This window comes from Grammomys surdaster, unplaced genomic scaffold (genome assembly GCF_004785775.1).
Source record: "Grammomys surdaster isolate TR1022 unplaced genomic scaffold, NIH_TR_1.0 266, whole genome shotgun sequence".
Lineage (NCBI taxonomy): Eukaryota > Metazoa > Chordata > Mammalia > Rodentia > Muridae > Grammomys > Grammomys surdaster.
The window spans coordinates 72,341-99,240 of NW_021604707.1; the positions used below are offsets into that span (position 1 = coordinate 72,341).

At 50.3% G+C, this 26,900-nt stretch overlaps 1 long non-coding RNA gene across 1 annotated transcript; it reads right to left on the bottom strand.

Annotated features, from left to right (window-relative positions):
* Positions 1–2,003: 2,003 nt before the first annotated feature.
* Positions 2,004–21,963, bottom strand: LOC114628238. Its single transcript, XR_003712466.1, has 3 exons — positions 21,523–21,963; positions 6,361–6,557; positions 2,004–3,738 (listed from the first exon to the last, which is right to left on the bottom strand). It is a non-coding gene; the product is annotated as an uncharacterized LOC114628238 (long non-coding RNA).
* Positions 21,964–26,900: the final 4,937 nt, after the last annotated feature.

The following is a 26,900-nucleotide window of genomic DNA, read 5'->3' on the forward strand; positions in this document are numbered from 1 at the left end:
CATACACAGCTGCTTCTACTGGACCTGACCCTGGACATCAGAAAACAGCCAGTTCTCCTAAGACCGGACAAACATCTCCCATTCTTTAGGTTCCCCCTAAAGACACGTCGTCCCCAATGTCAGCAGGAAGTAGCCAGATTTCACAACAACCTTATTCCTGCTTTGCTGTCACCTCTTTCTAACTTTTCTTTTTAATTAAACCAAAACGTGAGAATGTTAGTAATCTGTTAAACTCCACCTCCACAGTCACCTGGCAGCTGCCAGGTATGCTTCTCCCCACAGTTACCTGGCAACAGCTAGGTAGGCCTGCCCACTATAAAAGGGGCTGCTTGGCCCCTCCTCTCTCTCTTGGCCCCTTGACCCAGCACCTGGAGATTGTCCTCTCCCCTCTCCCCTGCCCTTCCCCCTCTCTCCACGTGGTCATGGCTGGCCTCTACCCTCTCTACTCTTCTTTCTCTCCTCCTGCTCTCCCACTCTCTTAATAAACCTTCCCTCGTGGAACCGTCTAGTCTGCTGTGATCTGTCCAAGCTGCGCGTGAAATCCTTTTAATATGTCATTAAATTATTTTATTTATTATATTATTATTAATTTATCTTTTGGTTTTCAGGCATGAAGTCTCTCTGTGTAGCCATGGCTGTCCTGAAACTCACTATGTAGACCAGGCTGGCCTTGAACTAAGAGACCCCCCTGCCTCTGACTCTTGGGTGCTGGAATTAAAAGCATGTGCCACCACGCCAGGCTTAGTGACCTTAAATTCTTAACTTTACTTAGTACATGGCTGTGTAATTTAAGTCTCTTTGGACCTCCACTTTTTGACCTGTAAAATGGGTTGAGAATGTTTGCTGTATGAATACCAAGGAGTGAATGAATGGGATGCATGATGATACAAAAGTGGATCTCACTTTAAAGGTGTGTGTGATAACAAACTTAATTGCAATGATGACACAAATGATAAGATTTGTCAACTGTGATTTTGCTACTGTTATGAGTCAAAATGTAAATAAATATTTGTGCTTTCCCGATGGTCTTTGGTGACCCCTGTGCGAGCCACAGGTTGAGAACCTCTGCTCTAGCCTGTATTAGAGACCAACTTCGTTCACACACTAGTTCATGTACGCTATAGGAGAAAATTGGATACAGAGTGCTGGTAGTGCTCTCACACTGGTCGGCAGAGCGTTGACAGCTACTCTGGCTGCTTTAGAGAAGGTTCCAGCTCTTACACTAGTGCCACTGAGCACAGGGCGCCTTAAACTCAGCAAGGCGCTATCTTGACTTAGATCTGGATCCACTCTTCCTGGATACAACTGCCGAGGGCGCCCTCTAGAAGTCGACTCGCTACTTTTGTTAACATCAGGCTCTGCCTTCAGCAGTAACAAGCTACCCACAAAAGGAGTCTGCTGTATGTTGTGGGTGCAACCTAGACGTGGAATACTAAATTTTAACTGTGTCAAAAGATTAGAAACAGGTCTTTCCTGAGCCGGTAGTGTACAAGGGAAACGCCTTGTAGATAGGGCTCACAACAGGGATATCTGCTCTGGAATACCCTGATTGGGGTAGAAACGCTTAGGAAAGGGCAGACAAAGCTTTGAGGTATTTTAAAAGAGAGATCAACACTTATTGTAGAGGCACTAATCACTCAGCAAAATAATCAAGGGTCAAACTACAAGGTGTTAACCAAAAGATTAGAGAATTGGAGTGTGAATATTCAAAACTGGGGATGGGAACCTGGTTACACAACAGAAAAAAAAACCCTACAAACATAAGAGATGGAACTGCTGGTGTCCCCGAAGCAGGACTTAGGAGTTATCATTAAAACTATTAAATGCCAAATGCTAGCACAGTACTTGGTTTATATCAGGCACACACTAAATAAATATTAGCTTCTGTCACCTCTTTTGTTTATTAAAGTTCATTGTTTAGGATATTAAGAGGACCAGAGAGAGAAAAAAAAGTGTCTTTTTGTTTTGTTTTCTTTGTTTTTTAAAGAAAGTAGAGGAGAATCTGGCTTATTTATTTGTTATTTATTTATTTATATTTACTAAAAATTTGAGGAAGAATTTGCCCATAGGAACTGATCATTCCCGAGCCAGGAGTTTCCAGAACTTGTGTAATCAAAAACTGACGTTACTCAGATTATTTTCTCTTTCTTTTTTTTTGAAACAAATCAGAGAACCCGAATAACCTAGGACAGAGAACTTGAAAATGAAATCAGAGCACAGGAGGCGGGGACCAACTGGTCTCAAGCCCTTGGGCTCTCAGGCACCGCTGAGAGGCCTCAGAAGGAACGAAACAGGGGTCGTACAGGCTGGATCAACGCAGCTGAAGGGGCGAGGGAGAAGATCTGGGCGGTGTCCCGAGGGGAGGAGACTCTTGGCTGGATCACAGCTGGCTTGGCTAGCTTGCTTGAGTTGGCCTCCGTGGCTCGAACGTAGGTTGCCAGAGGGAGGTTAGACCTCCACAGTTCCCCAAGGCGGGTCCCAAAGACGAGAGGTAGTCCATGGTCTTAAAATGTTTATTGTCATGGCAGGAAATAGAGGAAGCTATATCCCATGTTCTCATAGCCGGCCTGAGGTTAAATACCTTTTGCAAGAAGGAGGGTCTGGAAGGAATGCTTAATTGGCAATGCCTTCTGACTTTTAAGTATCTCATGAATGTAGAGATGTCTTGAGGCTCTGCAGCCTGTAGCCATGCCCTCTACCTGTGCTACGTGATAGATGGCCACAAACCTCTCTGTGAAAGTGGCTTTAGAGGCTGTTGCTATGTGAAAGGAACCAGGGCCCAGGAGCAAGGCCAAACACCTACCTTTAGGGTCTCGAGGATTCCAAGCAAGTTTGACTAGGTACCCAGCTGCCTCTCACAGCCCACGGCCCCACATATCAGGTTTAAATATCATCAGGAGGAAAGGGAGCAGTGGGGTAAGCAGGATTAAAGGGCTGTTTTTGTGGGGACAAGGAATTCAAGACACGGTTTGGTCCAATAGGCACCACCAGCTCACCAACCCCAGGCGGCTGCATCAGCAGCTTTATGGTAAATAGTAGGCCGTCATCAAAGCGCTCCTTGTAAAGCCTTAGACCCCAAGAGTGGCCACTGGTCCATTTACTATTCTTTTTTCCTTGGTCTGTAAATTGGATATGAAGTGGGTGACACCAGTCTGAACAATCTGGAATGTTAGTCCAACCTGGGTTTCCTTGACTTCCTGTTTTATGATGTGTATAATTGGCAGCGACCGTGATTAAGTCCCAGGAGGAGGAGGGATGCCAATAGGTGTCGCCTGTCGTTTCACACCCCCAACTTTTGCAGAAAAATTCGTTTTTACCCCCACACTTTGGGTTCAAAGATAGGTTGCGGTGATAACCGGGACAGACATAGAAGGTAAGTACTCTTAACATGCTCCTTCTGTCTTTAGTGCCACATCCGCCCCAAGGATCAAGGCCATGTCTGCCGAGGGGAGAGGGCGACGATGGAGCCCTTTGAAAGTTTGAATACCCCTGAAGGTCCCAATTAGCAGGGGCACCTACAGCCAGTTTGCAGAGATCAGGATAAAGGCTAGGCCACCAGGTTTTAGGGTATGTGACCTTTGAGGTGCTCCACACGACCTTTCCTTCTCCATTAATCACTTGCCAGGTTAGGTTGAGGGGCTGATGGGGATTATCATTACTTGCTCCTATGGATGTCCAGACCAGTGCCAGGGTCAAGCTTTTCAAGAGCAAACACCGTGGGTGTCTCATCATCATATCCTGAGGAGAGAGAAAAAGAAAATTATCAGGGATATCTTTTCCCTGAATTTTCAATTATCAGCAGGGATCTCGGTAGGGGGATCTATCTTTGAAGAAGCATCTATTTGTTTCACTAATCTTTCTGGCAGCCATCTAGCCACGCCTTCATTGGTATCAAACAGACATATTGATCCTTGGCCCCATATGAGAACTGGGTCTGGGACGTTCCATTTAAAAGTAAGAATGTCCTTCCACATAACTGTGGCATAATTTTTAATGTCTCAGGGTGCCAGAGGTGATCGGCAGCAGATTTGCCATGAGCATCCAGATTTAGAAAATTGAGAACAAACAAGGCATGATGGAAAATATTTTTAGGGACCCCTTCTCGGGGTATAACTCTCCCTTCTTTAACTTATGTAGAGTGTTTTTGATAGTCTGGTGGGTACATTCAACAATGCCTTGTCCCTGGGGATTATGGGGAATGCAAGTAATATGTCTGATTCATAACTGGTGGCAAAACTCTTGGAAAATTTTCCTAGTGTAGCCAGAACCATTATCAGTCTTAATAATTTTAGGCTTACCCATGACAGAGAGACAATTTAAAACATGGGCTATAACATTTTTGGAAGCTTCTCCAGTATGTAAAGTAGCAAAAATAAATCCAGTAAAGGTATCTATGGTCATGTGAAGATATTTAATATTGCCAAATTCAGGAAGATGTGTGACATCCATTTGCCATATTTCATTTGGAACCAAGTCTCTGGGATTAACGCCCAGATGGGGAGTGGGCAAAAGTATGACAATGGTGGGGCATTGTTCAACAATTTGGTGTGCCTGTTCACGAGTAATCCTAAATAGTAGGTGAAGGGTCTGGTGATATAGGGCATGCTCTTTCTATCTAGGGAGGGCACTCTGAAACCCAATGTTTCCCTCGTTTGCAGCGAGGACACAAGGAGGCAGGAGATGTACATTCTGTTTTAGGGGCTTTTCACTCCCTAGAGAAATGCCCTAGCTGTTTGCAATTAAAGCAAGTTTTTGGGTGGCCACCCTGAGTAAAGTCTTTAAGGGTAGCTCCAATGGCAAGTCCCATCGCATGAGCTAAACCAATGCCTGCACACAGTTTTATATAATCAGAACATTTTGCCACCACTAAGGTGGGGCTGTATGGCGGCCTGACAGGCTGCAGGGTGTTCTCAAGGTGTGGCCAACAAGCCTCTCAGCTGGGGTGGTAAGGCGGCTGATGAAGCTGCTGTAGGGCTCGTTGGGACCTTGGCAGACTTTGGCTAGAGAAGTGATCGCCGACCAATTGGGAGGGAGTCCTTTCCAGGCCTTAAGAACCGCATTTTCAACTTGGGCTAGAAGGCCAGGAGGGAACCGAGCCTGTTTTTGTTAGTATCATTAGGGCTCTATCCTAAAAGTTTATCTTTGGTCCACTTCTTTGAGGTTTTACGTTCAGAACTGTGAAGTGCTATTTCTTTGTAGTCTTCAGTAAAATTGGTCTTCCAAAGAACATAATTGCCTCCCACCAGGGTGGCATGTGCTACAAAATACCAATCATTGGGGACAAGCCACCAATCACTCAAATTTTCAATTAAGGATATTAAGAGGGCCATTGGTCCGTAATTTGTCATTGCCATTTTTAGGTCTTTTACATGTTTAAACGCTAGACGGTGATATTGCTGATCTTTAACCTCTTCCTTTTCTTCCTCTGAATCTCCTGAAGCCTCCTTTTCTTTTTTTCTTTTCTTTTTTCTTTTTCTTTTTTTTTTGGTTTTTCGAGACAGGGTTTCTCTGTGTAGTCCTGGCTATCCTGGAACTCACTCTGTAGCCGAAGTTCTTTTATCAATTGTAAATGTTCCCTTCTTTTATGTAACAATTCTTTATGGGAAGCCACTTCTCGACAGAGTTTGGCTTTTGCTTTTTCTGTAGAGTCTGAGATGTCTAAATCGGGAATGGGGGTGCAAAATGGGGGAGCAGTGGCATAAGGAAGTGGTCTAGGCAAAAGGAGTGCAGGAGCAACCAGTCAGGATTATATTTGGCTGCCTCTTCTTCTAGAGAGGATGCCTCTTTGGGACAGAGACCATCATCAGGCCCATTCTTGGCCAGATCACAAGGGAAGGATAGAGGTTAGTGTGTGTGTGTGTGTGTGGGGGGGGTTATGGGTGCCACCTCAGCCATTGCAGCCTTGGGGAGTCGGGGGGTTGGGGGGCAGGGGACTCTGAATCTGGCATGGGGTAGAAACAGATTCACAAACAGAAGGTGATCAGGAGTGTCATTGTAGGACTTTTTCCTCCCTCTTTTACTATCTCCTGAATGTCTGGCCATTGTTTATGTCTGGCCATTTGTTGACCTTAAGTATATCATTCACCAGGTTCCAATAGGAAAATGCTTGAACAGGGACTCTCTCAGGACCAAAGGTGCCATAAAAATCTTTTAAGTAATCTCCAACCCTAGCCCATCTTTTCTCATCAATAGTCCCCTCTTGGGGGAGCCATGGACAAACATCATCAATGAAATCAAAGAATTGTTTAAGATCTTTTTTCTTGACAGGAGTTCTTCATGTCTTGAGGGACTCCGTGAGATTCTTTAAGAATAAATCATGCTTACTTAATGCTTGTCCATGATTGCGTTGCTCTATCTTACCTTAAACGGGATCAGTCTCACAGGTGGGCGACTCTGTTGCGATCACAATGGGGATCTTCTCTTGAGTTCACGGGGAAGCGGTGATCCTATGATTGAGGGATGTCCATGGAAGAGCAACAATGTTTGATCAGACCCCTGACTCAAATGCCCGATGTTAGGCACCAATTGCCCTGGCCCGCAGGGAATTCAACAAGGACCTAGGGAGGGGGCAAAGGAATGGACAAGAGACACAGAAGAGAACAAGTTGAGGGTTCTGATCAAGTTCTCAAATTTTATTTTCAGGTGGCAGGTTATAAAGGCATAGCAAAATGGAAAGTTTAGGCAAGGATCATTGCCTAAGGCCAACCCACTGTGGCAACTGGCTTCTGGAAAATACAAGATGTTCTTTCAGTTCCTGGAACCCAAGAGAGAAAATGTCCTTTCTTCTTCTTTTTTTTTTCGGGGGGGGGTGTTTCGAGACAGAGTTTCTCTGTATAGCCCTGGCTGTCCTGGAACTCACTCTGTAGACCAGGCTGCCCTTGAACTCAGAAACCCACCTGCCTCTGCCTCCCAAGTGCTGGTATTAAAGGCGTGCGCCACCACTGCCAGCGAAAATGTCCTTTCTTAATCTTGTACTTTAACTGACTAGGCTTCCCAGAACAGTGGGTAATTTCATGGGTTTGGCTCCCAGCAGTCTACACAGGGCCTTGACAGTAGAATAAAACCACATGCCCAAGAACCAGGCTAGGCCCATGACCTTTTCTCTCCAGCTTGGGAGCTCTGGAACAAAATAGAAATTGGGAAATGAGCCATTTCCCCACCCAGCTCCTCAAGCCAGATCTCCTATTTCAGGTGACCACAGATACCTGCCTACCCCTCAGTGGCAGATTCCCAGTACCCAGATTCCCAGATTGGCAGAACAGTGTGATTTTTAAACTGATTGGTCTTTGGGGAAAGGTGGCAAGGACCTCCCTTTTTGTCTACACGCTCTGGGCCTTCCTCACCCGAAGGTGGGTTCCCTCCCCCATGGTCTGAGGAATGTTAATCCAGCAAGTGTCCTCTGACTAAGGAATGTGCCCCTCCGGGGATTGTGTCCTGGGACAGTGGGATTCTTTCAATTTTAAGTTCAAACCGAGACCCGAAAGTCCTACATTTAGACCCAAAAATCCTACATTAACAAGACCTTCCAGGTGATCTTCTGCATCTGGAAAGATAGGCAACACTGGCAGGTGACCTTCCAGGTCCTTCTGAGCCCAGAGATTATCGATCTCCACCTCCCCAAACCCATCTGGAAGATACCAGCCCTCCAGGGCAACGACCTGAACACATCATTAACAATGATTTAAAGGCTTTAGGAAAGAGCAGGGGTAAGATTGGGGGTTCATCCCATAGCGGTGGTAGCAGTCCAGCTCCTTCCCAGCTCCCGAGACCCGAGAGCCCCATGCTTAGCATGGAGTTGGGTCTGGGGAGCAACAGTTGTTTGTCTGCTGTTCAGTGAGGCTCCAGAAAAGCAATTATCTTGCTCTTAGTAGAAAGACATGGGCCCTTTTAAACACACACACACGCGCACACACACACACTTCATCCCTGGCCAAGACGCTGTGGTGGCCCTCACTACCACTCCAGATTTCTGACTCCTTCGCTCCACCTCAATCCTCTGAGCACACTTCCAACACTTAAATCATTTAGCCTGCTAAACCAGAGACAGCAAAATGGGTGCTATTTCTTTGGTTTTTTTTTGTTTTGTTTTTTTTTGTTTTGTTTTTCGTTTTTTGTTTTTTTCGAGACAGGGTTTCTCTGTGTAGTCCTGGCTGTCCTGGAACTCACTCTGTAGACCAGGCTGGCCTCGAACTCAGAAATCTGCCTGCCTCTGCCTCCCAAGTTCTGGGATTAAAGGCGTGCTCCACCACCGACCGGCATGGGTGCTACTTCTTAAAAACATAGAGAGCATATTAAATTATTGATAGCCATTAAACAGGAGGAAAATATTAAATAGCTCTCAGCCCTTATCAATCATTCATGCAGCTACCACTGGGGTGTTTTCTGGAGTGATCACTCAGGCAGCAAGGAAAGCAGTGGCTGGAGAGAAGCCATCAGCAGGCTGGCCCCAGCCCCAGCAGTCACCTTGGGTAGGGGTATGTGGGGGCAGACAGGTGAGGTATTGCACTTGTAAGCCTGCAACCCTCCGCTCTTCCCCACATCATTAACAAAGGGAGACTCCAGTACCGAGTACAGGAGGCTCAAATCTGGCCTGCTTTTATTGAGCACCTACTATATATCAGGCCCTCGGGGGCCAATAATGGCAGAGGTGGTGGAGAAGTCATTTCAAGAGATCGTGACTGTGTTATACAGTGATATAGGCAAAACTAGAGGTGCATGGGGAAGTGATGCAGAGAAGACAGGACAGTCTTGGTGGCCTTAGCCGCCAAGGAAGGATTCACTGAAGTAATTCCTGGGGGAATTCTTAGATGGGGGTGGAAACTGCCATGAGGGTAAGTGGGAGTAGAATAAGGGGATAGCCTTGGTAAAATCTGAACATTGCCCGGACCTGATTGGGTGGCAGCTGCTGCCTAGGTGGGATGGCAGCTTGAGCACAGGGAGCAGAAGGCATTAATAGATTGGAGGCTAGCACCCTCAGTATACACAGACAGGAGCTTAGGGTTCACCCTAGCTGCCCTGGCCAGTATTCCCACCACACTGGGATGGCAGATCCATTTCCTGGTTCTGATTCAGGACACCTAAGCCAGCGTGACACAGGCCTGGAGGCTGCAGGTCCAAGACCCTGCTGCATTCAGTCACAGACAGGCTTGGCAATGCTACCCTTGGGAGACAGGCTCCCCACTGCTGCCTAACCAGACCAAAGACCCAGACACTAGGGCTGTGGGAGCCAGAAGATACCTGATACTGCCCCGCCTCACAGAGGAGGGACCAGCTGTTAGACTTCTGCACGCAGCTTAGGACACACCACACTAGACTAAACGGTTCCAAGGGGGCTGTTTATTCAGGAGATCGGGCAAAGGTAGGGGGAGAGAAATAGAAGATGTCGGAAGAAGAGAGGAGAGAGGAAGAAGAGAGAGGAAGAAGAGAAGTAGAGGCCAACCATGACCACGTAGAGAGGGGGGAAGTGAAGGGGGAGTCAGGAGGGGACAGAAAGAAGCTAGAGGCAAGAGATCAAATGATCAAGAGAGAGAGGAGGGGGCAAACAGACCCTTTTTTAGTGGGCCAGGCCTACCTGACTGTTGCCAGGTAACTGTGGGGAGGAGCATACCTGGCTGTTGCCAGATAACTGTGGAGGTGGAGTTTAGACAGAATACTAACACCAGCCACAGCCAGAGGCCATGTGAGGATCCCAGGCCCAGATGGGTTGCTCAGCCTGACCATACCCAGCTCCTCTAGCCATTCCCAGCACACACTGGTCTTCCTGAATGTTTTTCGGGGCTGTCACTTGCGGCAGCAGAGGCTCTGCCAAGTGTGGATCACACCCTCAGTGGAGAAAGCTGCTGTCTCAGGGAGATGTTTTATGGAGAGAAGATGTATACCATCACATCAGGGACTGTAATGGCATCACTGGAAGAAATTCAGTCTGCAAAGTGGGGAGCAGCAAAAGGTCCCTTTCTCAGATACTTGGACCTTCATTCAGAAAAAGTAGCCTGGGATTCAGGGAATATCCTTCAGGTTTCAGGAACCTATGGAGTAAGGGTATGGGTACATCAAGCCGATGCAGAGGTGAGACTCCGAAACCAGACCCTGCTCTGCCATCAACTGTGCACACAGTGACTAGGTAGAGCCACATGGCTCCCATGGGACAGGGGTGACCTCCAGAGTAGCTAGATTCAGCCTGAAAGGAGCATGGAATTCCTGAGGTTGACCCCAATCAACACTGCTCTGTTCACCTCAAGACTCAGAATGAGGTCATGCTTCAGCCTCTCCCTTCCTTGTACTCTTACCAAAGTCTCAGGGCTCCTGTGTATTCCTGTCATCAACCCTTCTGGTTGTCACATATGATCTCTTCTCTCTAATTCAGGTTTCACACAGGTGCCTGGCCCTGGGCAGAATTTGGGAGCAGGCTATCTAGAAAGTCTTGCTGACCAACAAAATCAAGACCCAAACGAGCATAACCCCAAACAAATGCACCCGGCTCTACCTCTGACTTTCTATTGCAAGTACTTGTCATTGTCAAATTCCCCAATCTCCTAGCTCTTCACTTATTGCTGTGTTCACAGAAATCTCTGTACTCAACCTTCCTGGACTGTCTTGACCCAGGTCTTTGCATGGGACAGTGCATTCTCTACCCAGCCAAATCCTGCTCTCTCCAGTTGTAACTGATGCACACTTTCCACATTACCTTAGACTGAGTTCTTGTCACATCTGTTCTGAGCTAACTGGGGGACATCATGAATACCAACTGGGCTCCTTTCAACAGCACTTGACACACTGGGTTAGGATGAGCCTCAAACTTTATTACACTCCAAACCACCCACCCCAGTTCCCCAGCCCACCACCCAGAACCAGTTCTTCCTCATGGGTAACCAGCAGAGGTCTCACGGCAGTTTTAAAAGCTGTTCCCCAGAGAGAGGGTGAGATGCTCTTAGCCAAACTTAATGAGATTGTATTCTTGGAGTGCCCAAGCCAAAGGACGGGGCAGGCTTGGGAATTTCCAGGCAAATGCCAACAGAAATTAGCCACAGTTGAACATTAACTTTCAAGTTGAGAGCTCAAGTGCTAGTGCCAAGGTCTTCAACCCTGGACTATGTGGGTCACTTGGCTTCTCTTAGCTCATGCCTGAGGCCACCCCTGCCCCTCCCCCACTGGCCATCTGCTTTACTTTGTAGCCTCTGTTCACCAAGAGGCAAGACCATATGAGCCAAAGCAGCCCTGGTGGCTAGTGGGACAGGGTTTGCCTTCCTCTGAGACCCATTCCAAACCTTTGTTCTCTTACCCAGACCCTTACCCTCTTACCCAACCTCTCCAGCTAGCCAAACCCTTTCTGTCCTCTGAAGTCTGTATGCATTCTAGCCTGCCTTCTACCTAAGCCTCGTGACCCCAAGTCCCTGCAGCCCCGCTTATGTCTCTGTGAGGTCTACCTGATTGCCCTGGGTGCCTGGGACTTACTCATTTTTGCTAGGACCTTTCTTTACTCCTCTGTACCATTGCAACTGCCAGGAAGCTGGAACACCAGAGACCCACTGGACACAAGGCTCTGTTGGAATCCCACAGATCCAAGTCCACAACTGGCAGTCTGCTGAGTTAATATAGGGCCTGCGGCTCTCACAGGGTTGAGATGGGTGGAGACCTGCACCCCGTTTCCTCAGGTGTCTTTTCAGGGCCTGTGTCCAGCTGCCCTGTGGACCAAAGGTAGCAGATAAACGTGACCTCAGGCCTTGAGGATATTGGGGGATAGTGAATGTCAGTTCCCTTGTAGCCAGCAAAGACCCAGAAACAACAGCCTCATTCCTCAGGGTACCACCCTGTTGGATTCTAAGATCCAAACTAGGGGACACACTCCTGCAGAATCACACACAGACAGAGGATTCGCTGCAAAAATATGAGGTTTAATGATAATAATAATAATAATAATAATAATAATAATAACCAGTGCACTGGGGTTCTCTCACACGCAGGCAAGAAGAACCCCGAGCCCAAGTTGGGAGCAGTTTTTATACAGAGTTCATGAGGGCAACCACAAAGGCTGACCTTCCCAGGTCTGGTCTCTAGGTGACTCAGATTATGACAATGAGTGTCTTCCGTTTGCCCAGGTTTACCACGTTAAGGGCCCAGCTTCCTGATTACCTCTCATCTTGGTTCTTCTGGAATGTGTCTGTGTGCTCTGGGCCTTCCTCACCCACAGGTGGGTTCTCTCCCTCGTGGTCTAAGGAATGTTAATCAGCCTCTCCCTTCTCCCTCTGAAAGTTAATCTAGCAAGTGTTCTCTGACTAAGGAATGTGCCCCTCCCGGGATGTGTCTTGGGACAGTGGGATTCTTTCAATTTTAAGTTGGAACTGAGACATGAAATCCTACAACCCTACAAAGCCCTGGATGCTGCATAGATGGTTGGAGCAGACAGTAAGTCTAGAGCACAGGTACAACCTTACAAATAGGCAATGCAATTTAGCATGCACTCATCTGGCTTTCCAGATTCAGGGCCACTAAACAGACTGATGAGTGCCACTGCCTTGTGCGTTCACTATGCATGACCCTTATCCTTCCTCTGCTGTATGGAGTGATAAAGACTGCCGCAGTAGTGTGAAAAGTGGACTCCAAGTTTCACAAAATTTGGATGGAGCTAAAGAGGAAGTCATTCTCTGAGATCCAGGTGAGAATAGCTGTTTGGGAATCTGGGTCCAGGCCTCCATCAATCTCTAATGTCGCCACACTACTGGGCACCCAAGCTTAGAACTTTGACAAATGTCGTGGGCATCATTTTGCCCATCATCCCACAGAGCCTTTTGTTCATCTGGTCATCAAAATGGCCCTGTGAAGCTGAGCATGCAGGTTCAGGACTGTAACGCTAGCACCCAGGAGACTGTGGCCGAAGGATTTCAAGTCTGAGATCAGTCTGAGCAGATTATTAAAATTCTGCATCAAGAAAGTGTGCTTGCCCTGGGTTCCATCTCTAGCACTACAAACAGAACACAGTGAAGAGCTCTTTAAGGCAGCTGGTGAAGGTCATTATCACCATGTGACATATGGGAAACCCAAAGCCCAACTGGGAAGGAGCCTGACTTACCTAGTGATCTAGCCAGCAAGCTCCATCTGAACCAGAAAATGGCTGCCCTTAAAGCCATTAGCAAACAGGAAAACACAGGATGGAGAGGTAGAAGGAACTGACCACAGTCATGTGCTCTGGACAGAACCTGGGTTGGCGCCCTCATCTGCCTGCTTTAGAAATGGGCTTCTTTAGAAATGGGCAGCGTTTTTCCTAGGGCCTGGCTCACAGTTTGTAGGCATGGTAGGGGAGAAACAGACTGGGGTGCTCTGTGGGGGAGGGTAATTAGAGATTGAGAAAAAAGGTGGGTAAAGGGCTCCAAAGACAAATGAAGCTATCTACCTACCACTGACAGGGTTCCTGGCATGGCCACTCTTTCCTAACGATAAGGGCCAAAGACTTTATTCATGAACCTAGGATCAGACCAGATGCCTGGAATACACTGAACATGTGTTTGTATGTGTGTGTGCATACATGAATGCATATACATCCTCCTTGTATATCCCATGTTTGCATATATAGGGACTTATTAAGGTAGACAGCACAAGGTAAGTCAGTGGCTGTATGCACATGTGTAGACATTCCCCATCATATCCCTGCCAGTCACAAGTGTTAAACACAGGCTGCATGCATACAGGTTGACAAGCAGATACCCATCCCATAGGACCATTGCTACCCTGAGTGCTGACAGGCACACCGTGTTCATTTCCACTCAAATCAAGAGCAAGGATGTGAACCGGTTCTGGTGCCCATGCTCCAGATGTTAGTATTCTGTCTAAACTCCACCTCCACAGTTATCTGGCAATACCCAGGTATGCTCCTCCCCACAGTTACCTGGCAATAGCCAGGTAGGCGTGCCCACTATAAAAGAGGCTGCTTGCCTCCTATCTCTCTTACTCTACTCCTCTCTTGCTCTTGCTCCTCGACCCAGCGCCTGTAGGTTGCCCTCTCCCCTCCCTCCTCCCCCTCCCCCTCTCTCTATGTGGTCATGACTGGCCTCTACTCTCTCTACTCTCTCTCTCTCTCCTCTCGCTCTCCCTCTCTCTAAATAAACCCCCCTTCATGGAACCGTCTGGTCTGCTGTGATCTGTCCAAGCTGCGCACCGAAGTCTAACACCAGACATGGGTCAGGACACGTGTATACACTCATGCACAGTAGTTGGGGGAGGGGGGTGCCCAGGACATGGAGACAAGCAAAGAGAACAGGTGGCAGGCAGCCATCTCCAGGACTGGGTGAGGAACCCTCACTGTGCTAAGTCAATGGGACGGTTCACGGCAACCCCATAAATCACCAAGCCACTTGCCGCAGCTGTTTAAATCACCACTGCTAGACTTGGCACTCAGGACAAAGGGCCAGCAGCTGTGGGTAGGAAAGAGGGAGGATGTTGGCATTTGGCACCACCCACTCCAGGACTGCCTCCCTACTTGCACCCAAGATAGACCCCCTTGCCCTGCCAGCTGCTAGGCCCTCTTTGCACTAACCTTTCCTCCTCCATATTCAGCCAAGCCTCAGAGTGCATTCACAGCTTGGGCACTGGTCTCTAGTGCTAGCGCTGACAGCTTCTAACAGTGACTAGTGTCCTATGAGCACATGAAGGTGGAGGAGGGGAGACAGTTCCTCACAGGAACACTGTGGAGAGTCACCAGACCAGGCATTTAAGCAAGGACTCACAGTCAGTCCCACCCAGGGAGAGTCCTCTCCCTAGGCCCACATCACTTCCTGTCTGTAAAGTAGGGATGGGCTCAGGGCCTACCGGGCTGCTCAAGCTGAGGATCTGCTGCTGGGGAAAAGATCTCGTGGATGCTGATTAATTATGACTATTAATAATACAGCCATCTGTAGCTCATGGTAGAGCACATATGATTAAAACCAGGCCCTGGTGACCCAGCAGCAGAATGAATAGGTTTCTGAATGGGCTGCTGGTGTCTCCGTCAGCCTGAGAGTGGCTGCATGGTGACGGAACACTGGGAAGAGCTGTTTGTGATGCCCAGACAGATGAGGAGAGCAGAGACAGCCAGGAAGGCAGACAGGCAGGCAGGCAGGCAGACAGACAGACCAAGCCCCAGGGAAGGACTCTCTGCATCTGCCCCCAGGGAAAAGCTTGCCAGGCACTCAGCTTTGCCCTGCTGCCTAGACGCCTGAGTTTTTTTTTTTTTTTTAAAGATTTATTTATTTATTATATATGAATACACTGTAGCTTTCTTCAGACACACCAGAAGAGGGCATCAGATCTCATTACAGATGGTTGTGAGCCACCATGTGGTTGCTGGGATTTGAACTCAGGACCTCTGGAAGTGCAGTCAGTGCTCTTAACCACTGAGCCATCTCTCCAGCCCGACGCCTGAGTTTTATCCAAAGACTCCTCAGATGCTGTGGGGTGCTAGCTTGGGTCAGTACTGTGATAGATGCTGGCCGCATCATTTCACATCTGCCTGGTGTCCTCCTCTCTGGCCTCCACCCCAGCCCTGCCCCAGTTGTCTTCCTGCACAGTATGAATCTTTCTCCACATCTCCCTCCCCACAGTGGGACAGTGGGTACGGCCACCAGCCCTCAGACCAGAGTCAGCTGGCCTGGTTAGCTGACAGCCCCTCCACCCACCTTGTGCTCTAGTCTGCAGTCGTGGCTGTGGGGACTTCCCTGTTTGTGTCCCTGCAGTCTCAGGGTGCAGGCAAGGGCAATCAGGCTACAGACACTTGGGTCTAGACTCAGGATGAAGTATCTTTTTCAAGGAAAGAGATGAGCAAAGTGGGGGAAACTGAGGCCTTAGGGCAAAGGGACCATCTGTCACATGAGGAGACAGATTAAGTAAAGACTACAAGTTAAGCACCCCCATGTCTGTATTTTCCTGAAGGGTAAACTGAGGCTCAGACACTGGAAAGTGCCTGCCACAGGCGACTTGGAGTTAGGAAGAACCCCTGGACAATCATCCTGGGTCCATCTCATGGAACTAAGACAGAGCTGCCTTCTCTGACTCCAACCTCAAGTTCAGGAAGTTGCAACACTTCCTTGTTTCCATAGTAACCAGCTACTGCTCCAGGAATACACTGAAATGTTTTTGTTACCTCCTCTGTGCCAGCCCTGGGCCAATCTGTGAGGACATGAGCAGAAAGAGGGGGTGTGAAGGGAGGCCCAGTCCCAGCCCCAGCCTAGGATGATAGCAAGCAACTAAAAAAGAGAGCAGAGGGGAGGGAAGAAGGAGAAACTTCAGTGGAGAACCTTTCCACTGATACTATCAGGGGACAAGCTCAGGGGTACAGTTTTTGACCTGGCTTCTTAGGTATGAATAGGAATGAAGAGGCTAGAGAAAATGTCAAGGCTCTGGGCGTGAGGTGCCTGGCACGTTAGACAGCTGCGGTGTGCTATGTGAGCCTAGTGGCTCAGCTGCTTGGGAGGTTGAGACAGGTGAAAGGCCCCACCTGTACTGTAGAGAGTGAGTTCAAGGTCAGCTTGGGCAACTAATCGAGAGCTAGTCCCCAAATAAGAAATTAGTAGGGATTGGGATATAGCTCAATACTCTGGGTTTGACCCCCAACCTTGAATAATCCATGTGACGGTACCTGCCTTTAGTCCCAGCACTTGGAAGACAGCAGCTGGAGGATCAGGAATTCAAAGCATCCTCAGCTACATAGAGAATTCCAGGCCTGAAACCTCAAAGTCTCATAAAGTCAGGAAGGGGAGTTCAGTGGTAGACTGTTCACCTAGAATGGGTAAAGCTCCAGGTTCAATCCTTAGTACTGTGAAGGAAAGAGGGAAGGGAGGAAGAATGGTGGAGGGGGAACAGGGTTGATCACTGGCTGAAAAGGAAGACAGAACCAAATGCAAAGTGTGGACCAGATGCCCATGACACTTCGCAATTCCAAGTGTTTAATGGGAATGGTGACAGAGTAGGTACTGTAGCAGTGACAATAGAGGTGACAATCTTAAAAGATTCTAGATAACTACTCTCTCCTGGGAGAAGAAGACTGGGGACTGGACAAAATCCGTAGCCTAGTTCTCAGGCTAGTGAGAGACGCTCCCTAACTGTCACAAGGAAGCAGGCCTAAGTGACCTTAAGAATCTTAAGAACTACGCAGAGGCTGCTGCTTTGCTTGTGAGCCTCCATCCTGAGTGCACTTGGTCCAGCTGGGATTAGGCCAGCCTCAGTGAGTGGAGGATGGAGGCTGAGGGAGGCCAGAGCGGTGTGGTAGGAACACCCAGCATCTTGCTAGTTTTGTTCCCCCTCTCTGGGCCTCAGTTCCCTACCTAGAAAGTGGGGAGGAGGTTGAGATGAAAGGGTTCCTCTATTATCATCTCTAGATCTGTGGGTTCTGGGAGGGGTGGTATCACCTGACACTGCAGCAACAAACCCAAACTGCAGTCTAGGACAAAACAAAATTTGGTGGCCAAATAAGCCAGACAAGTGAGCAAGGAGTCTCAGAGGGTGGCAATGGTTTCTGTGGGGCCCTGACTCTACTCCAACTATTGAAAAAGTACTAGATAGCCCCACATGTACTGAAAAGTATCTTGCTGGAGGATGACAACCACAGGCAGGCCACGATCAAGGGACCAGCATCGCCTCAGATACCACAGTGAATAAATACCTCCAATGCTTGCCCCAGGCCCAACAGCCCTGGAGAGCAGGGTCAGAGGCTTAGGACCCAGACCTCTGTGAAACAAAGCAGAAATCCCAAGCAGTGTAGCAACCCTGCTGCCAGCCAGAGGCTTACCTGAGCCTTACTCCAGTGGAGGGCTTGGTAGGGACAGCCACATGTTGCACGTGTGGGATACCTAGGTTCTAGCTCAGCTAGCGACCTTTTCCCTCTGGTTTAGACTTAGTGGGTAAATGAAGGGTTGGTCTGGTCTGATGTTATTACTGATGCATGTGGTAATAACACTCTATGCTATCTGACACAGTGGCATTGCATAGAACCTGACAAGGGTAGGGCCTCCCGTCTGATGTTCCTAACAGGCACAAGGGGTGCCACAGCAGGAAGCAATACCAAAAGTTCTGATTCCAAACCCAGGGCTTCTTACAGAGAGCCCTGAGCTTTGGAGCCTGAGAGTGTTTGGGTGGGATGGGCCTGGACAGATGGCTGTAGGGAGTGAGGGACAAGCAAGTGCCAGTGGGAGGTGGGCTAGAGAGGACACACTTCTCGAGTCCATACTGCTCCCCTCCCTGGACAGGACTCCACCTCTAGTGGTGAATGAATGTGACAGGAAGAGCCTGAAAGACAAAACCACCCTCAAAAAGCACCCAGTACAGGATCCTGCTGGCTCAGCAAACGCCAACCAATTTCTTCCCCTGCGTCCCAACAACGCTTATACAGACTCAGAGGCCAAGGTCAGAGATGTCAACAGACTTCAGACAGCCAGGAAAAAAAACTCTGAAACAGGCTGGGGAGACGGGTGTCTCAGTCCCTGAAGCATTTGCCATTCGAGTAGGAAGACCCAGTTCAATCTCCAGGACCCATGTAAAAAGTCAAGTGTAGTGGTGCACTCTTACAATCCCAGATCTGGGAGGCAGAGACAGGAAGATCCCTAAGGCTCACACTGGTCAGCCAGTGTAGACTAATCAGCTAATCCTGGTAAGAAACACAAACACAGACAACACACACACACACACACACACACACACACACACACACGGGGGGGTGTTGGAGCCAAACCCCAGCTTCTAGGTCTTTCCTCATTTGCCCTGGATCCACCACCACCACCACCACCACCACCACCACCACTTTTCCTTAGAATGAAAAAAGAACATTTTGTCCCCACAAAGAAGCCAACAGCCAGTTTCTGCACAGACAAGGCTATTTATTCAAACTTTTTTCATAAGTCCAGCCCCCTCTGTGAGCCTGTAAGCAGTACTCAGAAAGTCTTACAACCGCAGCTCAAGTCTTGGAAACTCTACAGCTCCTCCCCTAGCCTCAGTCACCAAGTTCCCAAGTCTAAACTTCCGATTTTGAGAAAACGAGGTACCCTAACCGTGTGACTCTGGGCCAGTGATGCTTCTGTTCTTTGGAGAAAAAATGACCAAAACCATAAAACTCAGAGGACAACACCATCTCCTTTCAAAAGCACTCCTAGCTGCACACGCTCCTAGGCAGATAGATAGGGCTTTCAATGTGCCTTTTATTTGATGCTGGTGTTTCCACATCCTCTTCTTGAAGAGGAAAAGGTCAGCTCAAGGCTCCTGAGTGTTCACAAGCCCTCTGCCTCCTCTCAGGGGCCAGAAATTCCCCCTTCTTTGGACTTCTTAAAAATCCAGCCCAGATAAAAAAAGCCATGAGCTTGCTCCCCCATCTAAACTTCCCAAATAGCTCACAAGCTACTCTTCCACATTTCAGGCACCGTGCAAGCATAGGACGCAGGCTGGAATTCACCAGCAGCCAAATTGCCTGTTTCTCCAGCCTCAGCCACCATCCCTTTATCTGTACCTTCAAAAAATGTCCGATCTCGGACACGTAAAAACAAGGAACCTCTGGGAACAGCCTCTGGCCTCCTACCCTGCCCTGTGTAACCAGCCTGTTCTCACACCCACGAGGGAGGAAGGAGGCTGCACGAGTTAACCCTCTGGTCTACCAGGCCCAGTTCCCAGGTTGCAGCAGAGGCAAACTGTTGCTCAAAAAAACCATTGGCACGAGGAGGCAGCTGGAGCCAATGGCTCGCTATGTAGCGCCAGGGCAGGAGCTTCCACAGGCGCAGCCCACTGACCGCCCTTCCAAATCCCGGGGACAGTGGGGTTGGTCCCCACTGTCCATGCCCAGGGCTGTCCACCCTCGGGGCTCCAAATGTCTCTGGCAATGCAAAGAGGAGGGGCTGGCCGAGCGGTACACTCACCCCGCCAGCCCAGCCATCATTCAGCTTCTTGGAGATCTCAGAGAGAACATTTTGGGCTGTCAAGTTAAATCTTTCTCCCTCGTTTCAGGGCATTGGAAAAGCAGTCAGAGGAAAGGGAAAGGGGGAGAGCGGGGGAAGGAGACGCAGGAAGGAGGGCGGGAGAAAGCGAGCAAGCAATCCAGGCTGCCAGGCTCCGAGCTCCAGCTACTCTTAGCACTGCCAGCCCAAGAAGCTGCAGCTCTGGGGCAGACGTTGACCGAGCTCTCGGCATTGAAGCAGAGATCTGGCCGCCGGGGCTTCCAGGGCTTTCTGGGTCGGGTGCAGGATACCAGGCTCCTGACCCCGGGCTGTTGGACACAAAGTGGAACTGTAAACCAGAGAAAGGAAAAGTTTTCGGCAGGTAGAGGGAAGGGCAGAGTAGCCGCGCCGATCCGCTGACGCCGGGGGAGGATGTGGGGCCCAAGCCTGCAGTCCTGGCGCGCTCCGGTCCGCTAGCCCTCCCGCCCAGGTTGTTCACATTCCTGGAGTGTCTTTTAAACCCGAGGCTGTGGCCCGCTCCTGACCTTCTCCCGCGGTTTTGGGGTAGTTTCCGGTGAAAATCTGCTGGCGCGCAATGGCCGCGAGAGGAGGCCGCTCCTCTCCCGCGCCCCACCGCTCCAGGGCGGGGAACCTGCTCTCTGCACCGCGCCCTCTCCCCGCCTGGCCAGCTTCCTGGACAGATGTCCCCGGCCAGAAGGCGACACGCTCCCGCAGCCTACACTGCGACACCAAGGCCGTGCTCCCTACTGTTTTCTCCCTGGCCTTGACGCCAGGACTGTGAAACAAGCTTTCATAGCTTCCCTCCTACAATCTGGACTGAGCTTCAGTTCCGGCCCAGCCCCTCAATCTTCTCACGGTTCAGACTCCCACTCCCCCGGGGCCACCGCCGCCAAATACAGAGAGGAAGAAAGAACACGGGGAAATGACTTTCAAATTTGCAACGCGCGAGCGCGCGCACACACAAACACATCTAATCGCCTCCCGACTAGAGCAGCCCTGGCCAGGATACGGATTCGGAGGAGGGAGGAGAGGACCCGGGAGACTGGATGGGTCGGTCTCCCTTTCCTCTTTTGGAAAGATGTGAAGTTGTGCGCCCTTGGGCAAAGGAGAACCGCCGAGAAGGCGCTGGATTCTAGGGAGGCCAGAGTTGGTGGTGTTAAGTTGTGCCTCCGAACTTCTATGGAGAACACACTTTTGTACATGGGAGATGGGAACGCGGTTGTTTTGCGGGGAGAATAGCCCAGGGAAACTCGGCGCGTGGCTGAAGCAGGACACGTCCGACTATTCGGAGCGATGGCTGGGAGGCGCGCCGACAGAAGGCGGACACAGAGTAAGCGCGCATACCCGCACCGGCGCCCCATACACCCGAAGACCCCCGGGTCCTCGCGCTCATCCGAAGCCGCCCTACACAAGCTGGGCTCTCGCTGGTGGCCAGGGCCTCCGTCCCCGGCGGCTAGACCAGCGCGCCGAGTCCGCACGGCTGGCTTCTCTCGCCTGGCCAGAGTTAAACCTTTAAGCGGAAAGCCCTAGTACAGTACCGGGCGATCTCACCCCGATGATCCATCAAGAGTGGGTGGAAGCTTCGGTGCTAACGGGCGGTTGACTCTGTCCCCAAACTTACCGGCGCTGCGAGCACCACTGCCACCGCAGAAGGACGCGCCGCCGCCACCGTCGTGTAGGGCAGGCTGGAGCCGGGAGGAGCGCCGCGAGAGCGCGGAGATGTACTCGGCTTCGACTCCGGCTCTGGCTCTTCACCGGCGGTGGCTAGGGTCAGCGCGCTTCGCGGGCGCTGCTTGCTTGTTTTGTGGCCCGATAGCTGCTCGCACGGCCGGCCGCTTGCTCTCCCGGGCGCCTGCCGCCGCCGCTCGCTTTTTTAAGGTCCACAGACAGTGAAAAGGAACTCGGCGTTAAGGGGTAAATTAATCTACTCGCCCGGAGCCCCGCAAGTTGAAGTGTCTGATTACATTGGCTATTCCAATTCCAAAGACCCACGCCGCCGGCCTCCCGCAAAAACCGGCACGGAGTAATGGCGGGAGCGGAGTGCCACGCCCCCAGCGCGCAACTATGCTTGCCTTGGTTCGCTCTCCACTTGCGCGCTCGCTGCGCTCTCCCTTTCCCTTTCCTTCCCTTTCCTCCTCTCTCCTTTCCCTTCTTTTCCTCCCTTTCTTCCCAGTTCCCAGCTTTCTTTCGGACCCTGTTAAGCTACACCCTACCCTCACCCTCTTATGCTACTTGTTCACTCTCGTCCCTCCTCTCTCCTCCCCGTACCTAGGTAGGGACCACATTAGTAAGAGCAAAATTACTGCCAGAAGGCGTACCCCGCTTCCTGCTGGTCACCTGCAGGAGTGCACTGGGGCCTCAGGTGCTGTCAGCTATCTGAATTGGGGTGACTGGGCTGCTAATGAGACACGGTATGCGGAGCTTCCCTGGAGACTTTGGGATTATTCCTAAAACGGGGTGACAGAGAGAGAATGAGAGGACCCTAACCTTCACTACCATGAGTGACGTAGAGGAGGCTCAAGTGCTCCTCTGAGAAGGAGCGAGGGATGCAGAAAGAACCATAAGTCCCCATTGCTACTTGAAGTTATGAGCAAGAACGCCGTACTGCCCCTGGTAGGGAGCGCCTGGGGCGCTGAGAGCCGAGAGCTCCAGCTTTGCAGAAGTTGAAATTACCCAACCAGCTCGCAGCCCAGGGCTGGGCTCCAATTCTGTAGTGGCGAAGGGTATTCAGGAAACACAGTTAGGTGCGCCCACTAGCGGGGGTTCCCCTCGCAGATCTGCCCCCAAATGTATCCGAGTGCGCACTCCCTTTGGCTCACGTCCATTGCCACTCACACAGAAACTCCTACACAAACACACACAGGTTTGCACCTACCTTTCAGCGTGGCACGCATACTCCTTATAGCAAGCATGACCCCTCCACACACTTGTACACATACTTTCCATCCCAGATATGCCTGTGCACCTGGAGTCATACAATTGAACACATAAATATCGCTGTACACTACCCCTGGTATGTGTAAAACAAAACACGAGGCATTTCCCCCATGCATTACATCTCACATTCGCGTACACATACCACACATGTTCCCCTTACTCTTCAATATCCCTGCCTCAACCCCACCTGCCTCCCGATTAGAGGTACTCTAGCCCTAAAGATAACAAGCGGCTAGGCTGGACACGCTCGCGCCCACACGGGCACTCCTCTTCAGGGCAGGCGGGGGAGGCTTGGGTCGGAGTCCGCTAGGGACTCCAGGTATGGCGATGAATACGTGCTCCGCTTTTTGCAGGCAGCCACCAGGAAGGGACCTGGAATAACTAAGGCAAGTTGAGAAGAGAGCAAGGGGGCACAGCCCTGGCCGGCTGGGTCTTCGAAGGCTGCTTGTCCGCCAGCCCAGAGAACCGGAGGTGGGGAGGAAAAGCGGGGAGAGGGGCGTGTCAGAGAACAATGACACCGCTTGGGGCGGGCTCGGGCTGACAGCCGGGGCGGGGGTCTTTCTCAGGGCCTGGGGCGGGTGGATGAAGTCTTGGCCTCGACAAATTTGGGCGGCAGCTTGATTGACGAGGTCCGTATTAAGAGCGCAGACGTGCCAGGCAGACTTCGCGAGTCCTGAGCCTCCTGGGTGGTGATCATAGCACACTGCAGGGCAACAGGGGAGCTAGCGGGGGCCCCCCCCCCACCCCCCACACCCCCTCCCCCCCCCCCCCCCCCCCAGTTTAGACTATCTTTCAGAGGGCTGGCTGATCAGACCTCGGCTTGAACTCCTTCAGGGCCAGAAAGATCACTCCTTCCATCACCAAGACAAGAAGGCAAAATGCCTTTGCTAGCTTTGAATCCATTCTCAAAGCTGTGACTGTCTGGCAGCCGTGAACTCAGCCTGGAATTCCTGAGGGCAGACTGCAGCTCAGGTCCACAGGGACATAGGGCAAGGGTGTCTGGGTGCGGGGGTTATCCTTTCTGACTCCTGCTGCTATCGGGTGCGGGTGGGGGCCTGGGGGGCTGTGCTCGTTTCTGGCCTCAGCCCTCGGACCTGTCATAAGGGATGAACTGTTAGCATCTTGCTCCACTAACCCACCCACAGGTGGTGAAAGTAGGTGGCATGAAATCACTTCCAGACCTCTAGGACACTGGAATGGCCTGGTCCCAGTACATTTCCAAGAAGATCACTTCTCCACCCCTCAACCTGTGGGTGGCCCAGGTTGGGGAGGGTAGTCTGAGAAATCCTGGAAAGCTGGACTTGAAAGATGAGAAATCAGTTTGTTGAAGGGAGCCACAGGCATCCTGCTCTCAATCACAGCATTGGCACACCCAGGAGACCACCTCCATCCTCAGCACCAAAACCTCTACCAGCCTTAAGATGCAAGAATAGACCCAACCAACACCAGAGCCAGTTCCTGTTCCCTTGATGACCACATGAGTCAGGACACTCAGCTCTGTTGGTCTATCTCCAAATCTGTAAGTAACCAGAGCTAGTCACCTTCAGGAAGTGGAGAAAATGATGACCTCTGGTAAACATTCATGTTCAAAAGCTTCTGTCCAGAAGGGCCCCCCCTCTTTTTTTGAGACAAAGTTTCTCTGTATAGCCCTGGCTGTCCTGGAACTCACTCTGTAGACCAGGCTAGCCTCAAACTCAGAAATCTGCCTGCCTCTGCCTCCCAAGTGCTGGGATTAAAGGCATGCGCTACCACCACCTGCCCACCCCCTTTCTTAAGAAAATTACATAGAATGCATTTATTTATTTGTGGGGAGAGATACACATGAAGATCAGAGGACAACTTTGAGGAATCAGTTCTTTCCACCAATGTAGGTCCTCAGGATTGAACTCGGATCCTCAGGTTTGGCAGCATTTACCAAATGTTGAGCCGCCATGCCCCAACCCCTTATTTCTAGCCTACGTGTACATCTAGAAATCCGGAAGTAGCTGCATAGGGTAAAGGAGTCGAGCAGGACAGAGTCCATGTTGCTTTCAGCCTTCTCTGCCCACCAAGCATGACACCTTGAGGGCAATAAATCTAAGAAATCACACCCCGGCCTCTTGTGAGGACCCTATGCCCCAAGCACTGGGATTCCCAAGGCCCTTGTTATCTCTGTTTATCAGTCCAAGAGGTTACTGGGCCAGTTAGCTCCCTCTGGAGTCCTAGAAGGGATGGCTTATTTAGTGCCTACTGTGTGCTGAGTGAGAACATCAGTACTGCAGTTAGGGACATTACTGTTCCCTCCAAAGGAAAGTGAACTGTAAATATTGTCCACATGCTGCTCAGGCCTTCATTAACATGGCTTCTTGTTAGCCAACCACCCCAGCTCTGCATTCTTATCCAGAAATTCTGTGTAGCCCTAGGCAAATTGTTCTCCCTTTCTAGGCCCTCTATAAACTAAAGGCTCATAACACTGATCAAACCTTGCTGTTTGTCTACATCGAGTTCCCAATCTCAGCTTCAGCCTCAGTAGGGCCTGGGTTGAAACAGAGAAATAAAAAGTACACTTTGTCCAGTCAATTCAGGTTCCTGTATTCTCCCACCTCAAAAGGCAGCTTCAGTACCCACCAGAGTATGGGTTGTGCAATGCAGGCTCAGCTTACACCCACCTTTTCAGAAGGTTTAAGTGCCTCTAGTTTCCTACCCTGATGGAACCATCAAGACTGAGGAGGAGGTCCACTGCTAAGGCAGGGGCTGAGCCTGAGTCCCAGGAAGCAGGAAGTCTAAGGGCCAAGAGGGAGGCAGTAATGAGAGGATGTCTGCAGAATGCAGTGCATTTGGACTCTGGACCAGGCTATCATCAGTGTGCTGAGGCAGGAACAGACATAAAGGTACCAGTTCCTGCCTCTCTGCTCTGGAGCCAAAAGGTGTGTGAAAATGGAATTCACTGCTCCCTCTCCTTCCATGTCTCCAACCTGGTATCTCCAAGCTGATGAAAGAGCACAGAGGTTTCCTGGATGCTCCGGGGTAGGGTTCCAGGTCAAGCTGCATCTCTGAACTCATCTCCTTACCAGGGATGATATGGATGAGGTAACCTTTGAAGTGCTTCGGGGGAAGATGTAACCACCTGCTAGGAACTGATCTCTGTCTGTCTAAACTCTTCCTGGACAGTGAGTAATGGGAACATAATTAGTCTTCACCTGTGGTTAGTCAGGAACCACTAGGTCCTGTCCAGCTCTGTGCCTATATCTCTTAGGAGAGTTGATCTAACACAGAAAGCCTATACCCTCTAGCGCAGAGCCTCTATGTTCCAGCTAGATTCTTCTCCCTTCTCTGAACACTAGAAAACTGATGTGCCAGAGGAAGATTCCCAGTATTATGACCATTTAGGACTCAATTGTATTGGTTTCTGGGGGCTTGTTGAGACAATGTCTTGTCATATAGCCCAGGCTGGCCTTTGAACTCAAGAGTTCTGCATGGGTTGAATGCTGGGATTACAGCTGTGAGCCATCATATACCCAGCTAGGATGTGGCACTTCGATGGGTGACTAAGATGAGCTACAGAGGGAGGCAGTGACTTTCCCTGGGCCACAGGTCTGGGAAGTACACCAGTACAAGTAGCAGGTGCTGTAAAGTGTGAAAGGTGGGCCACTTCCTACAGCTAGAGCTCTGCCAAGCAGCAGGCTAGGGCTGGTGTGTGAAGGACTGCTGGGGAGAAAAACACATCGTGCCAAGGGCGGAGCACAGCGGCTTCCTGCCTCCATCCTGCAACACTTTCACCCTGTAAAAGAGCTGAGGCCTGACATCTCACGTGTGCACAATTTTCACACTCTCCTGCCCTAACCTGTCTGCATGCTCTTCATGCTCAGTGGCTTCCAGGAGAGTCACCATCGCATGCATACAACTTCTTGCATGCTTTTTTGCACAAGCTTCTTTTGTTTCCCAAGACACACCCATTCCAGCCTTCCAGTCTATATCTGCAGCCATCTGCTCAGGAGCCTACTCTCATAATATCACCAGCCAAGATGTCTATGTCATCTTCATCCCTGAATACTACCAGACTGCCTCCCTATCCGTGTGACC